The sequence below is a fragment of the Centrocercus urophasianus genome, unplaced genomic scaffold, assembly GCF_019232065.1.
Source record: "Centrocercus urophasianus isolate 14NV4802_14NV808 unplaced genomic scaffold, USGS_Curo_1.0 seq_14, whole genome shotgun sequence".
Taxonomy (NCBI): Eukaryota; Metazoa; Chordata; class Aves; order Galliformes; family Phasianidae; genus Centrocercus; species Centrocercus urophasianus.
The window spans coordinates 2,193,757-2,211,249 of NW_024884586.1; the positions used below are offsets into that span (position 1 = coordinate 2,193,757).

Sequence of the window (17,493 nt, forward strand, 5' to 3'; positions counted from 1 at the left end):
CTGGAGGAAGGATATACGAAGAGTTCAAAAAGCCCTGTACTTGAAAGAGTGCTGGTACCTTCTGCTTTGAAAGGAGTTGTTGTGGCGTAGTACTAGCACAAGCCCAGATACGTTACCCATCTTTAACTCACTGACATAAGTACACTCATCAACACAGTTGAAATATTTTTTGTTTCATTATAAATGTCATGTTTTTGTGTCAGATGTATCTGCGCTTATTTTGTTACTAAAATGACAGCATCAGAATGTAAGACTGGAGAGTAGCTTAACATTTAGATAAACTCTCAATTCCAGATTATCATTGCTTGTCAAAGTTACTAGGTTCTTGAATATCCACTATTATTTGTATGTCCTCTTCCTAGAGGTGGATAGCTGTAAATAAAGTTGTTGTTTTGGTTTTGACTTGGTTTGGGTTTTTTTTTCTGTTATGAATTAGTAGTTGGAAGGAAGATCTGAGACAGATGTGGATTGAGATTGTCTGTTATAAAAGAGATGCTATCAAACAAAATGCCAATAATAATTTTATTGGTTCTTAAAATACAATGCTGAAGGTTTCATTAACTTATTAAAGCATGGCATGATATAGCTCAGAATATACACTTATTAGTAAAAGTAATTCAGTAAAAGTCCAATGTGTTGTGACAATTTTAAATAACGATGCTTATGACATTTTTGTGTTGATTTCTTTTACACAAGGCTCCTGTTAAAGACTTAAAATTTCTTGTGAAAGATAGACAGAATGTAGGGGAAAAATAGTAGATTTTAGGTCATATGAGGTGATATGATAAATGTGCCCTCTAGAGCAGAGGAAGGAAGGATGAAAAGGGGGCTGGAAAAGAGTGGACAGAAAAGAAATATTGGTCTTATACTGGTATATCTTTGCAGCAAATCATCAGTGTGATTTAGGCTATTTTGGAGGCACAGTAGAAATGCAGGGTGCTTTAAGGGTGATCTGGCAAAAATTCTCACTGGAAATGATTTCTTTTAAATGTTGGCATGGCTCCTACACTCAACAGTTACTATTGTAGGAACCCAGGAAAAATAAAATGAATTATTCTGTTAACCCCAACATTCTCCACTCTGTGCTTCTTTCTACAAGGCAGGCAGATAGTTAACTACGTACATGCACAACATAAATAAGGAAGTGGAAGCATAGTGAACCATGAGTGGCTGGCATTGTTACAAACATGCCTTAGATCTCATGTGACAGAAAAGAACAGAGGATCCAATAAGGGCTCTAATAGAAACTCTGCAGTTCACCGAGTCTGGAGTTTGTGTTCAATTGCTAGATTGAGACAAGTCTCATTGAAGAAAATGGTATGTGGTGATATTGAATATGCATCATCAATTAGCACTGTATTAAAACAAAAACTTCAATGATGAACTCTTAGCATGTGCTTAGTAAAATTCTTCTGAGACTTTAATAAAAACAACAAGAAAAATAGGTAATTTGAAAGAAACAAGTAGAAGTCTTGGTTGCATCCACAGTTTGAATCCTCAACCAGCAGAGCACCACATAACTGCTTTAAATAAGTAAATAAAGGTTATTGTGTATATTCAGGGTACATAAACATTCATTATATATTTGATTTTTTTGTATATATTTGAACCACACTGGCTGAAAAATCTATGTTCTGAAGCAGATTATTTTAACCAAATTGATTAAAAATTTCTCAAATTTATGAAGCTGAAACTGCAGGACTGCTGAGCAGCCAGGAAGGTTACCATTAATATACTTTCTTTTTCCATTTTATTTTACTGGCTTATTTGTTTTTTCTTTATTTTATTTTGTTGTATTTTTTCTTGCATTGCTTAAGATTTCTCAGTTGAGGAAGAGTACAAAGACATAAACAACCCAAGGTGTTCTGCATCAGTCTCATAGCAGCAGCTATATAATCCCCAGAAACATGAATTAACAAAGCTTTTCTCCTACATTACACTGATTGAGCTGGAATAACTTGTCTATCCTATTTTTCTTCATGAATTGCTTAGAAATTTTATAATAAGTGACAGAGTGAAGTTCCAATATTGGAGGGAAAAAAAAAATATATTAACCAAGGTTACTCTCTGGCTAGAGTTGCAGCATTTTTTGTTTTGTTTTGTTTTGTTTTGTTTTTACAATGGAAACATTGTAGAAATGTAGATCAGTTACTGTGTCCATCACCAGTGTGTGCTGGATCAATGTGTGTGGATATATCAAGTTTCCTATAATGATAGAATCGTGAGGTTGGAAATGGCCTGCAAGGTGATCTAGTTCAACTGTCCTTCTATTACCATTACTACCACAAGCACTAAACCATTTCTCGTAGCTCCTTAACCAGATGGCTCTTGAGCACTGCCAGAGATGGTGACTCTACCACCTCCCTGGGCAGCCATTCCAGTGCCTGACCGCTCTCTGAGAGAAAAAGTTCTTCCTTATGTCTAAAATGTCATAAATCCTTATGTCATGTGGTTAAGAATTATTATTTAGGATTTATTTAGCAGAGGTATGTCAGCTCAAAGTCCGTGAATGTCTGTTTTGCACCCTTTTCCTAAGCAAAAGTGAAGTCGTGCTTTTCTTTCTAGAGATTAGAAGATCTTCTTGCAATATTTTAATTTCCTTTTTCTTGGATTAAATTATCAAATCAGTCCAAGCTTCTTCCTGAATTCAGTATTTATACTGTATTGTAACTTCAGTATTTTGAACTAGATTAGAATCCAGTACACTAGTCTTCTTCATGTGTATCTTGGAGTACAACAGTATGGTATTATGTGCACGTCTACATGGAAGTAGAAGTCTGTCATCCTGAGCAATCTTTTCTTCACCCTCATGATATTTCAGTTCTGCTGAACTTCTCACAAGCAAGGTGAGACGGACCTTAGTCACAGTTAATATTAACATCTTCAACTTTTCTATAATTACTTCCTGACCTTTTCTTGATGGATAAATTACTCAGTGGCTGTGATTGTGTCAGTATTCCAGAATATTTCCTGTGACTGAAAAAGCTCGCTATTTGAAATATTTGTATGTCAAAAATACTAGTGGAATCTTTTCTCATTTGGATCATCTTCCAAAAACTTTTTCCATAGGATGTAATATGGTTGCTTACGAACGTAACAAATGCGTACATGCTAAGGTTTAAATTATTTAAAGTGGGAAAAAAGCTGAATCTCAGAAAACAACTCATGTTAAGAGTTTGGAATCATAACTAAATTGACTGCAGAGACTTAAAATTATGTTACTCTTTTATCTTTTATTTTTCCAGTAAGCTACTAAAAACATTGTAATATGGGACTTATTAGGAACCTCACTTCTAAAACGGGTGCCTTAAAGAAGGGGGGCGGAAGGGGAGAACTGAAATATATGAAATGGAAATATAGAGGCTTCTATAACTGCTCTGTATTTGTCCAGAAAGACTTGGCCCATTAAACTGTTTGACACATTGGATCATTTTTGATTATCTGGCAATGGATGGGAGTAAGCAGATTGACATGTTGTTTTTTGGACTCACTGTTTCTCATATAGAGATAAATAGTTGATTATTTTAGGACTGAGAAAAATGTTAGCTTTTTAAATAAGAAGACTGGATGATTTAATTGGTAAGATTTTGCAAGCACTTGAGTATTTCTCTTCATTTCAAATATCTTCCCACATATCTGAGACTACTTTATGTGATTATCTGTATGACTTTAAAGAAAACTTAATTTACTTTCCTGTCAGTATAAAAGTTTTCTGTAAAATGACTGGGTTATAATGTATGTCTCCTGATTGTGTTCTGAAGGCTCTTGTTTTCTTTTGCCATTACACAATCTTTCAAATTTAAATTTCTGATTCATATTTAGTACTCTTACTGTAGAAAGTTGGAAATAATAATTAAAAAAAACCAAACTAACTAAACAGCCCTGTCTTTCAGAAGATTCATCTAGAAAAGTTGCTGCATAAACCTTATTAAAAGTAAAGGTTTTTTTAAATAATAATATAATACAGCTGCACATGACTGACACAGTAAAAGCTGGCTAATACAATCCTGTTGAACCAGCATACATCTTAGATGAAGTACTCTAGGTTCTATTTGGGATTTGGTATTCAGCAGAATGAGTGAGCTCTGGATGTGGAATGCTTACTGCTTGCTTTGCCTTGTGTATTTTTTCTAATAGATTTACTTACCAGATCCATATCTTCAGATTTTCATCTTGTACAGATCAGTCTATCAGATATGATTTGCCACACAGTTCTAGTTGCATACATTCAGGAGACCTGTGTAACAGATGCCATCGTATTTGATGACAAGATTCAATTTGCTATGCACTATGGCAGAAGTAGCATACAACTAAGGAAACACAGATCTGAACAAAGATACATATTTAAAAATGTAATACAAAGTGTGAGAAAATGAAAGCACCCAGGAAATCCTGGGCATAAACTTGAGACTCTAATTAGTTTTTCCATACAGTTGAGGAGAGATAAGATGAGAATGCCTTGTGCAATTGGTTCAATAAAGAAAACTGTCAATCTCACTGGTGTTTGTGATGTTGTGACTGATAGAAATACATTCCGGACATATAATAGACCATATAATAGAGTTCCAATTTTAAGTGCAAATACTACTTCTGGAAATTTTTATCTTGCCTCTTTAGCAATCTTTATATTTTAGTAAATGATCATAGAATAGAGATACTACTATGTCTTGCCATTTGCCTTTTTTTTTAACAGACATAACATTCTTCTTTGTCATGTGATTGATGATTATTTATGGGCAGAAAAGGTAAAAAATATGTGGCATTTTAATACCATGTGTCCTGAGGTGTCCAAATAATGTGGAAACTCTTACATAATTTTTTCATAGGCATTACTTTCTACGTATATAGTAAGTAAGAATTTTCAGCTTTATAGTGAGCCCATTGAAAGCTCAAATGAAAACATGATTTCTACTGAAATCAGACTTTTGAGTTAGTTCTCTTGCTCTTACTGCCCAACTAAAGTCAAATCTAGAAAAAAATTTTTGCAAGTTTACTTATCTTATGTTGCACGAACAACAACAGAAACTTTCACACAAAAAAGATTGTGCCCCAAAAATGAAGATCCTCTCTGAATTGTTTCAAGATGAGTATGCTCTTGGTGCTTATGTTCACATTTTCAAAGGCAAACAACCTTAAACCTAGGAAGTCCAGCTCCTGAAGTTTGTACTGATAATACTGCTGTGCATCTTAAGACACAGAGATGGAGAAATCGAGGAAATCGGATGTTAACTGCTGGAGAAATATAGATCCTTCTGTCAGTGTGTGTATTTCCCAGGGTGCTGCATCTTGCTGTTGTGACATAGTTGATTATACTTACTAAAGAAAAGAAACCAATTTCATGCTTTTTCTGGGGAACACGTTCGTAATATTAGCAACATAAATATTTGAATAATGTGAGAAAGGTGTGTGTGAAAGGGAAAATGTTCACTGCTGTTTATGCTAGCAGGCATCTCTTTCAAAATGTTTAACAAGGTGTTATCGTTAGATCTTAGGAAATATAATCGATTTTAAATGAAAAATGTTTTTATGGTATGTAACTGTGCCTCCTTTGTGCAACTTTAAGACCATAGTTAAAAGTAATTGAGCTTTAGGTGTCGATATTCTCTAGTTCAAAAGCATTAGGTTTTTAGCTAACAATTTTCATTTACTTTATCCAGAGAGCATTCAGATACATTGAACAAATCTGTGGGTGAAAAATCTCCAAATGAAGATGTTAGGTACAAGAATATACGAGCAGTTCCAGGAGCTGAATGTTGATGGAAGCTGCATTTTCCTTGTCAGTACCTCCAAGACCTTCTTTGTGTCCCCTCTGTTCTTATACAACCATCTGAGCCATAGAAGTCATGTTTGCGTGGTGCAAATAGATGGGCCAAAAAAATTGTTACTCAGTCACTCTAGGTTTATCCCATAGTAAGCTGCTGGCTTCATGAAGTTTCTAGGAGCCTGAATATATTTTGAGATTTCCATTACTCAGTAGATTTTGGCTAAATTTGGCCAGTGGTGGTATAGGATGCCAGACAAATGATCAATAACAGTAATCAGTTTCCTTACCAAGCAATAAGTAACTTGCTCTTTCCCAAACTGAGTTCAAAGCAGTCACAGATGCAGACTTAAGTATACAACTTTTGCCACATTCAAGTGCAGCATGTTACACTTGTAGGGAAACTCTGAAAAAATTAAGCTGAAAAATGATAAATTACAGATTCTGGCAAGAAACTTCTGGATTTTCAATCAACTAAATAAGAGACTGTAAGCATGCTGGGCACGATCTTAAATTTGTGAGTATTAAAATAGTAATCCAAGAAGATGAGAGATGAGTTAAAATGTTTGTGGAGAGGGCAGTGAATAGTGCAAATGACATCAAAACCTGAAATGTTTTTTTGAAATGCCTATTTACTTTCATCACCTTGGAAGTTTAAATGAAGTTGTTAAAAGTTTCTCAGAATATTTTTTCCTATGTTGGTTTTTGGGAGCAAAGAATGTCTTGAATGTAGAGTACTGTATTTCCTAATTCAAGCTCAAGTCTCATATGACACAAATGAGATGCCTAGTCCTTTTATTTCCCTTTATTTCCCAATTAGAATGGTAGTGATATGTTGGAATCAGCTCATTCTGAAACATACTTCCTGCAAGCATCTTCATGTTTCCACCCATCACTCCTATATGGATGTAATCCAGGACAACCAAATCCTTCCTTTTTTTTCGGATCTTTTTTCTTCTTTGATGCTTTTATTCATTTCTATTTAGTAATGGCTGATAACTCAAGATCATAATTTTCTCTATTCTCCTAAAGCAGCCGGGTGTGTTCCTTCTGAAACTCTAACTAGTCACTTCATACATATTTGCATTCTCTTTTGTGATATTTCCCCCTCACAGCTCTTATGTCCCCACTTGAACTGCAGAAGTTTTTTGGAGAGGACTTGGCTTGCTTATAATTAGTGACTTAAAACTCAATAATTGGAAAAAAATATCTTAATTAGCTATAGGAGAAAGATCTGCATCTGTTTCTGAGCTGGGAGCTGTCAACATTCATGTCATCTTCCTGCAGATATCCAAATATATTTTAGTAAATGTTTTGTCTTTTTTTCTTGTCTTCCTGCTCCGTTTGTAGCTAGAATCTCTCATGGGATGTAGGCAACTTCAGTGAATTTCATTAGGAATTATACTTTGCAACTGGAGAGCAGAGCCCATGTCTGGACTGAAGCCAACGTTCTTTAAAAGTTCACATGCCTTGTACTGACTCCCTAATTTAGGCTCCTTCTGACCAAGGGGAGAAAAACGGAGAAAGACTAAATAGTAGTTAGGTTTTGTTTGAAGATGAGGAAAAAAAGCAATTGTTACCAGCATCAACAGACACGAACTGTGGGTTAGCATAACAGTATGTAAACTGTATTTCATGTGTGCTTTCATCAGAAATGAGTAAGTAGAGCCGTATATGCTGCAAATTTTAAGAATGTTAGCGGGATGCCTGCGTAGCGTTGTACTTAAGAGTACTTATGCCAGAATAGGAAAGCCTTTTATTCTGTAATTCCTTGAGGCAAGAAAAAGGCTTTCTGAAGAATTGCTTTAATTTTAAACTCTCATTCTAATGTTAGACAGCCTGTTGGATCTCCGAGTTAAAAACTGCTTCAGCTTTACTTACTAGAGCCAGATGTAACATTGACCTTAAATGGTAAAAGCTCCCGAGAGTGAAAGAGAGGCTGGCCTGAGGGGAAAAAGGGGAATAACTGAAGTTTTAGGTAAGTAATCTCTATAACCAGGAATAAGCTCTTTTTCAGCTGTGGAATAAAACAGAACCATATTTCCTCCTTAAAGGTACAGTACCTTGTTGTTATGATATCGAGTGTTTGTTTGTTCTTTCTTTCTGTCTCTTCCCCTCCCAAGTTTCGCCCCTGTCAAATTCTGTCCCTTTTAGAAATCTTAGTTGCTTAAAAAGTGGATGATATTCATGACATCTAGTTCTTCTTGTGTACTTTTTGGGATTATACAAGAACAAAAAAGGAAAAGCTGTGTCAATTATACTGAGGTTTCATTAACAAAGGTATGTGATCCGTAAGTAATTCAAGGCAACTTGGTTTACAGATAACGTTATCTATATTGGGCTAATTATTAGAGAATATTAGCAGCAGTATATGTTACAGAGGAACAGATATTTAACAGATTGTTTTTTTTTCTTTAGTATTGTATTGCATGATTTTTCTTCCCACGTTTTTGTGTTTAACAGTGCCAAAATTGTTCTTTTTGATGGATTACCTACTTGTGTCTGGAACCTGTCTTTTAAAAAGACATTTCCGGAGCCATTCCTTTATACTTGGTGTTTGGTTTTAATCCCATTAGAGGTAAATTAACACTATAGACTTGTCTAATTGTAGTGCTGTATTGGAATGATGGGGAAATCAAACAAAAAACATGCTTGCTTTAATATGAAATATCACAATATTTACTCCTTCTGGTAATTTACTCTTCAGCTTTGCCTGTGCTGTTTAGTAGCTACTCTGGAGCGAAGTGTTATTTTTCTCAGTTAACTAAAATACATCTTTTTGTCTTATTAATATGTTTATTAGGCTTCTTTTCAATAGATAAACACCACGTAAGAATGGTGTTGGTACAAGGAAGTGCTTGTTGAGCCTCCAGACAAGTTACTAACATATTAGCAACAACTCATGTTAGTGTGTAGATTTTCAAATTGCGTGTAGCATGGTTCCATTTGGTGAAAGATTCTCTGCAATCATCAGAAGAATTCTCTTTTGTGATTAGGCTACGAAATTGGTTCATGTAGTGCAGAAATTGGAAAATTAAAAGTTTTGAAAATAGTGTTTCCTCTGCAAGTAATAACAGTTACTGCACTTATACATGGTATGACAAGTATACATCACTTTAAAGAAAGCTCACCTACCTTCAAGAGAATGCCATAAATGTGTCTTGTAACAATACAGGCACAGTTTCAAGGCTCATAATTTTATTTCTTTTCCTGTACTGTTGTCAGTGCAAAATATATTACCCTAAGTTTAATCTGGCTGATCTTCATGTTTTAAATCAAAGATTAAACCCCAAATCAACATTGATACCAAGCCGGTAGTTTTGCAATCTATTGATGAATCCCATAAAAATCTAAGGCAGTTGATTAGAATTAACAGTGGAAATTAAGAAAGTCTGATATGTTAAATGCTTAATACTAGGAAGTCTTCATTCTTTAAATATTCCTGTATTTTCAAGGCTCCAAAGACCCCTCTTCTGGTTTGTTAGTCTGAATTACTTAACTGGTGATGAATAGGCAGTCATTTAACTCAATTTAGATAGTATCAGGAAGGCGTATAGATTTTTAATGAATAGTTATTTTTAACTCTGTATACAGACTTGAATAACTAATGTGCCCAAGCCCTCTAAGTATGAACTAAGTGTATATTTCTAATGCAATACTTTGTAGTATTTCAGCAACTACTGCTTATGTGTAATTTGATACAAATAGTACAGTTTGTTCATTCGTGCACAGTGAAAACTGTGTTTACATAACCACTGTGCTAAGGGTCCTAGGATTATCCTTGTATTTAACTTTCATAAAGCCATCTGCTTTGTATCCCTCTGGATTAAGGTACAAGCTGGTTATGGACATAAAACCTGTATGCCTCCTTTCCTTTTATCTTTTTATATGTTGGAGTCGCAACAAAAGCAGTCAAAATTAAGAATTCATCAACTGAAAGATGAGGGAATTCTTTACTTTGAGAGCTCTGTAAGAGGCTGCCCAGTGGATTCTCCTTTTCTGGAGATATTCAAAACATGCCTCGATACATTCCTATGTAACCTACTGTTGGGAACCTGTTTCAGCAGGAGGTTGGTCTGGATATTCTCCAGAATTCCTTTCCAAGCCCTACAATTCTGTGATTCTGTGAAAGGAGAATGGAAAAAGCTGGTGGTAAAGATCGGAACTACTTGCTCTCTGTCAGCTTTTAATTCTAATTTGGTGACAAATCACTTTTTGAAAAGCTAGGTAAGGGTGATTGTGGCAACTGAGGATTAAGAAGTTGGTACTGAGAAGGGACATTCTCATTTCAAGGATCATAGGTATATGTTTGTCACACATTATGGAGTTGTCTTTCCTCATCTACTTCCTGATATTAGAGATTTGTAGAATTCTTGTTTATGGACGCGTGTAGTGGTAGGTTAAGGAGAATGAAAACTGTGGCTGTTGTGAAGAAAAAACTTGAAATAATAACTGAGTTTCTATCCCTGGAAAGTAAGTCCTACGAACTCTGAAAACCAGAGAAGGATTTGATATTTAGAGCAAGTAGGCTAGTATACCCAGGTTTTGTTGGAGTTTTTGAGCTGTGTCAACATCCCAGTAGTTTATCTTCCTCAGTATGTAGATGACAGGTTTTTCTTTATTTTTCTTTATTTCAGCAGAGTTATTCTTTATCTCCACAATCTGGAAAATCATTTGAGATATTTAACTTCAAATAAAAGTAACTAAATATGTGAAGTATGTTAAAGATTTAAAAGCAAACTAAAAAAACGTGACTAAATCAGAACTGCCCTGCTAGAAGTTTTGCCTTTGAATGTAAAACACCTCAAGTCTTTAGGTATTGTAAGCCAACAGAGACACTGAATGCTGTTGATATGCTGTTCATTTACGGGTTTGGACAAGTAAGGCTTGTAGAATTTTATTTTATTTTTTTTATTTATTTTTTTATGGTAATGCAGGTTGCTTGGAAAAAGAGAAGGGGGAGCTAAACACACAAACATGACAGGCAGTGTCTGTCAAGTACATGTGTGACCCTGAAAGCTTCTTTCCCTGACTACTCTTAAAGCATATTCTGTGGCATCCTGTCATTACACAAAGCAATTTTTTAGAAACTCGTCCTTTCCCCTGCTATGTATGGAAATATATCTGTTGTGATAACTGTTCAAACAGAGCCACTAATACAGTGGAGACTGCTGTGCTAGTTCCTGCAATTTCTGAGAAGAACAGAGCAGTTGAAAAGTTAATAAACATAAGCAATATAAATCAATTTACGTAAGAATTGTACTGTGTCCCTTATCTTCTGGGCTGCTGGGTCAAGCGCAATAATCTTCTGGGCTAGGGGCTTCGCTTCAGAGTAAAAATAATAGTGTTTATTTAATTCTGCTGAATGTTTTATTATGCTGAATCTGTACGTGGGGAATTTGGCTTTGAGCCACTGCTTTTGGAATCTTCAGCAAAGTTTCCAGTGACTTCAGTGGTGCAGAGATCGTGTTCCTAATGAATACCACTAAGGTAAATTAGTAGGAGATGAGAGTCTGAAATCTAGAGGAATTGGAGTAGGAGTAGCTTGTATGTTCACCTGCTTGCTTTGAACTTAGAGGGATGTACCAACAAACGGTAGGGTTTGTAGAATGACATATAGTTCTGAAATTTTGGAAAAGAAATATCCAGGATTTCATTTTCAAATGTTTTTCTGATTCCTCTAAAACATCTCTGAAGTGGCTGTTTTAGAAATGTCTGTGCACACATGCGTGTAGTAGAATATAATTAACCAAATATGTAGACTAAAATTTGCTGTTGAATCTTGCTTAGTTGTGCTGAACTATGCTGCTGAACACTGAAATTAGAAATGACGTGCGTAACCATAAGTCAAAGGAGAACTTATGGAGAGGAAGGAAAATCATAGCAGGGGGGCTGAATCTAGATGGTCGTTAAGGTCCTAATGCTTTCTATGATTCTATGGTTCTGTGATTTGACTGCATAAAAAGATGCATGCTTTTATATCAGTAACTGAATTTCCTGTGTTTTTCTTTTTCATAGTGAATAAATGTGGCTGGCTTCTGGGTTTGTGAAAATAGCTCAATGTTATTAGTGGCCTACCTGCAGTGGAGGATGGTGTTTGGCCCAGGAGGAGGTGCTGGGTCAAGTTGATGCTCTGTATGACATCTCAGGCTGGAAAATTTTGAAAGCAAATGTAAATATTGCTGGTTCTCAATGCAAGCATAATTGTGCCTCTCATCTTAACATCCCCAGGGGTTGCAGCGGTTAAACTTATCATTCTTCCTCTTTGATAGGTATACAATTACCAGAATTGCTCTAAAAGCTGGTCTTGTGAAGTGCAGTAAGCACTGGAGCAGACTGTAGAAAAACAAGTAGATGTGTCAAAATTCCCATGTATTTTAGATATTTTAAAGCAAGGATGGGAGACTTTAGAACTGCTGTGTTTACTCACTGAATCAAGTGAAAATATCTAAAGCAGGGAGGAATTTATGGGTATGTTCTAAAGCCTCCATACATAAGACTGTTTTCTGTACATGCTGACCTTTTGGGGCCTGTTAGAAGTCTCTCTTGCACAAAGCACAGCAGGAAAATGTCCTTTCCAAAATATATACATTGTATGATAAAGGAGAAGTCTCCTTGAAATATTAACAACTTTGTACCCTTATAAGAAGCTCTTCAGCTCTTCATGTTTCCTGTTGGATTTTTTTTTTTTTTTTTTGTCTTTGACATTTCCTGTTTAATAGATTTTTAAATGTTTTTGTTGGTGAAATAGCAAACATCGACCATCCCACTCTATACAAAGCTGACATATAACCATAACAGAAAGGTGAATAATACCTAAAAGTTCCTTAGGAGATCTGTACTGTTGCTGCCTGGTATTTCTGTCTAGAAAAGTGTTAAGAATGAGACTAAACTAAAACAAGTAGCCTTTTATACTGATCGCTTGTAAAAATGATACAGAAGTGAACTTCCACCCCCAGTACAAATACCACCCCACAAACACTACACCAGAGAAAAGTAGCTGTTTTTCTTTTACTATGAAAATTGTGAATTGTACTTCCTTAAATTGCATGGCAGGTCAAACTCAGTTCTCACAAATCACTGTTGCTGCATTTGCAATGTACAGAGCTTTGCCTTCGTACACGTGCTATTGGTGTGTCTCAGTAGATTTTGATCCCTCCCCAAAAAATGCCTTCACGTAATATTAAGAGAGTTTTGTTTTTTTTCTGTTGCTTAACAGGTAAAGATCAGATTTACGTAGCATTATTCCCTTCAGAGTAGGGTCTTGTAAATTTCTTGCATGTCTTCTTACAAAGAAGCACAAATCAACATAAAATTTTTAAGCTAACCTCATTTTCAGATGATACAGTGACACAACTTTTCAGAATACTATTACACTTACAACATGCCTTAAAGTTATCTGTTGAATTTAAAGGTTAAAATAATGCTTGACGTTGGAAGGCTTTTTCCTCCTCTTGAAGGTGGATACTGTGTAATCATCTTGTGTACTTATCTTCCAAGCATCTGCTTTGAAAATAAAACAACATGCCGTTTTGACATTTAAGAAAGTGCTATAAAAAGTCTGTTGCTATGTTTAAAAGCCTGCTTTCAGTTACTATAGCAATAAAATTCTCAAAAATGATGTACGAATTGCCACAGTTCATCACCATCCCTTTCTGGGACAGGGAGATTACTGGACTGAGAATAAGACAAAGCTTCCCGTATATAAGAGGAGAGAGTTTCCATAAAGTTCCAGGTGGGATGTGCTGCCACCTGTTAGCAAAATGTGGCCTAAATATAAAAACCAAAGTGTCTGTGCCAAAAGGGATAGCTGGATTCCTACTTGATTCAGTCTCTTTGTGACTTCTGTGACAGAGCTCAGTATTTTGAGCAGCTTCCCATTTCTCTGCAAGACAAGTTGCTGAAAATGTTTTATTTTTCTCTCTAAATTCTTCCAATCCCTTGATAATGAGTGTGAAAATCAGCATACACAGTGCAGACTGTATAGGCTTTGTCTTTGTAACATTACAGTTGTCAATCTGAAATGCCTTTGATCCTGAAGCAGCTCTGGAAACTGTTATCATAAAGAAAATAAATGAAATACTAGCTGATGGAATTCTTAGCATCTCGCTGGAGCTTGAAGCCTTGAACATTCAGGGCTTCTTTGAAGAGGTCAGGAAGTTCAGTTTCCTACAGAAACATAGACATTGGCATCTCTAAGTTCAGTGTGAAATTACATTCTTACTTCAGATACTTTCTACTCATTGCTCTCTTCTACTGAGCAACATGCTGTATGGGGGGGAAAAAAGACTTGGAGGGAAAAAATGGGGCATGTTTGAAAGCAGTGCAACAGTTCTGTTCTCTTTATTCCTAGTTGTTTAAAGAGTCTTCAAAGTTCATTTGAGGTTAACTCAAACTATGCAGCATTTTTGTCTGCACTTTAGTTTGTGTTGCTAGTAATGCACAACAATCACAATCATTTCAAGACTTTTCCTAAGCACATGCTAGAAGTTGAGACTTCTCATTTTGAACAGTGCCTATTTCTATTTCAGTGCTTCATTTACACTAATGTAAATTTTACAGTTTTTGTATTACTATACGAAGAACCTATTTTAGTAGGGGGTGTGCAGGACGAGAAGAGAAGGAGTAAGTGTGTGAAACTGTAACTTTTATATTTTTCAAAATTGGTAAGCACCTGACATACAGAAAGCTGATTTTCTACAGAGCTGTGGCCTATGCCTATAGCATCCTCACTCTAGTTGTGCTAACTGGTTCCTAGGCAATCTGTTTTAACTGTGGATGTCCCTGTTCATGGCAGAGAATTTGGATTTAAAAAAAGGCCTTCAGAGGCCCCTTCCAACTCTAAGGATTCTGTGAGTCTACAAACATCAGTTCAAACTTCGTACTTCAAAGCCATTCTGTATAGTCACAGAGTATTTAAGATGATCTACCTCTGAATTTGTATCTGCTCTGAAAACATGAACTTCACCATGCCTGCTGTGCCCTGGGTCAGCTGTATTTGAAACTGTTCACCAGCTTCAAAAATTACTGCAAGAGGCAGAGTGCAACTGACAATGTGGTTACCTTAGCTTCTTCCCAAGGAATAAAGAATTGAAGTGAAAAGCCTCATGGCTATGGGCTAGAGACACATTTCTCATTATGTGTTGACTACTAGCCTTTTATAAGTGTTAGCAATGCACTTATTCTTCCCAAAATCTATTTTATGTTTTGTTTTCCTTGGAATAAAGATTGTGCTTGCTGTAATTCTGGTTGTCAGCCTTCTTCCCCCTTCTTCCCTGCCCTCTCTTCATTCCCTCCCAGTAGCCTTTGAACTCGTCTAAATTGTTGAGTTTGGCCAGAGAGGATCTCAAAAGTATTAAGTTCCTACAGATTAAGTGCAAATAGCTGTTGTGGTAGGAGAGGCCTGGAATAGTGCTGTTGAAGGAAAAGGGCTCCCCTGTGGGCTGAAATCACTGCTGATTCCATTTGATTTGCTAGCTGGCAATGTAGCAATACGAAGCTCAAAAGTAGGCACAGCAAGTACTGTCTCTTGCTCTTCCAGACTGGCAGGAGACCAAGGAAACAAGCAACATTATTTTTAGTGAGTGAGAGAAGATTAAAAAATCACTAATATAACAAAACCTGCTTTTGGGCTGTTTGAGTTCAGCTACTTAAAAAGCTTGTTCCCAAATTTTGAGGGGCACAGGTTACAAACTGTCCATTTATGCATTCATATCTGAACTATTTTGGAAAACTGATATAAATGTAAATGAAGTACAGGTCATGAAAGGCTGTGCTGATGACTCTCCTATGATTTTCACACCCACTTCTAATGGTGGCAATTCATATTTCAGTCTTCTTCCTAAAGCAGTGCAGAGCACAGTTAGGCTGTAGAACAGACACCTATTTTGTGTATTTTTCCATCAAGGCTGCAGGGCCTATAGGGGAAAGAGCTTAGGTTTCTGTAGTCATTGGGAACAGCCTATAGGCTACTTGCTCTGTTCTTCAGTCAGGCTCATGGGAATGTTGTTAGTGGAAAGGTTCTTCCCATGGCAAATAAATGTCAGTTGTCTGGGTAGAGGCAGCCGTTTTAATTAGACTTTCCTTATGTAACAGATATTTTGAAGTTCAGCCAGGAAGAACGAAGTATTATCCAGAGAGAACAGCCCTCATCTGCTTTCTGGCCATTTGGAAAAGGCAGCTGTGGGTCAAGAATCTGTTCCCTGAAAATTTCCATGCATCTGAAGTAATTTCTCCACTGATGACGACCCTTTATTTGTTCGTATTTAAGGTCAGCATGCAAGATCTGAGGCTGAAGAAACTCCTGGAATTCTATATCATGGGTACTGCTCCCTTGCACCTGCTCCCTTATATTCCCTGTCATAGGTTTATGACACACTCAAAGTACTGGGATCTTTCCCTGAAGACTACTCAGTGTGTAAATACTGCTTATGTCAGTTAGATAATGTGTATATCATTCTTTTTCCTCCTGCTTTCACGGGTTTTAAATAAAATCATGTAAACCAGCAGCAGTAAACAGATGCTCACAAAACAAAAGGGAGATAGTGATTCTGTTTAAAAAACAAACAAACAAAAAAAAAACCCCAAAAAGCTCAAAAGATGAAAACACAGCAAAAAGTCCTCCCATTCTGGCTTTATTCAGCTTATTGTAGAAATGTCTATGGCCCATTATGTTGAAGTAAACTTGAATAAAAAATGACCAAGTAAGATCTTATTCCCTCTATAGTGAAGAGTTTACATACTTTATTTCTGTTAGTGACTGATAAGTTATTCTGTGATTAATTGAAATAAATTAACCTGTGGTAACATCCTGTTTTCTTTCTTTGCTTTATCATCTGTTTGGGAGGAATCGTTTGTTTTGCTTAGAAAGAAACAAGCAAAACCTTTCATCTAGATAATACCTAAACTTGTGTCTGTTTTAAACAGGAAGCTCTGCCTTACAGCTTTCCAACCATCGTCTTGTTGATTTTTTAGTGTCCTTCTTCAGCTGTGCTACAGGGCACAATGTTGATCATGACTATTCCTGAACTTAAAATCCTTTTACACGTTATACCTATTTTTCCTGTTGCATTATTTACTGAAACAGCTGCCATAATTTTTTGTTTGGGGTTGCGTTCAGTGAAGTCAATAGTACACTTGTGTATATAAGAGGTGCATGACAGCTACTTGTTATTCTGATACTTTTTAAAAGTATTCCTCAGCAATTTTTTGGTTAAGTAATATGTTGTGCATTCAATAGTTTTTAAAGTGAGTGCTGCTCCATTAAACAATTTTAAATAAGTCATTAATTAAAAAGGAAAATAGTATTGGTTACAGATTACCACACATGGAACACCAAGAATACATGTAATAGCAGTTCTGGTCTTTGTTCACTGTTTCAGGGAGGCAGATGTTAGCTTAGTGTCTGTGAAAATATTCATAATTTTCTGTCCAAATCAGAAACTTACGTTAATGAACTAGGAAAAAAAAGCATTGCTGGATTTGCCTAATGAGCAATAAAAACTATGCTTTAGTTTGTAACCATGAAATGTAATTCCCCCTGAATTCAGTGCTCCTTACAGATGAATGTTCAGGGATGAAACTTACTTTGTAAAACTCAGTATGGGACCTTGAATTCATGCTAACTAAAAAGTCCACTAACATTTGATTATCTTAAATAGATTTACTTCAGAAGTGCAGAAGACTGGGCAGGTACTATTAGTTAACATAACTAATTTAACTTCTTAATGATT

General features: G+C 36.0%; 1 protein-coding gene across 16 annotated transcripts in view; it reads left to right on the forward strand.

The window, feature by feature from the left end:
• The window catches only part of IRAG1 (inositol 1,4,5-triphosphate receptor associated 1), a 101,181-nt gene that overhangs the window by 29,393 nt on the left and 54,295 nt on the right, over positions 1 to 17,493 (forward strand). For 10 of the 16 annotated variants that reach the window (XM_042813584.1, XM_042813574.1, XM_042813591.1 and 7 more), the window contains exon 1: positions 7,739 to 7,815. The exons of 1 other annotated variant lie outside the window; for it this stretch is intronic. The gene's annotated coding sequence lies outside the window, so the exon portion shown is untranslated. Of the gene's footprint in view, positions 1 to 7,259; positions 7,420 to 7,442; positions 7,816 to 7,898; positions 8,042 to 17,493 lie in introns of those variants that run through there. 5 more of the 16 variants (XM_042813578.1, XM_042813580.1, XM_042813581.1 and 2 more) reach the window with 5 other exon arrangements.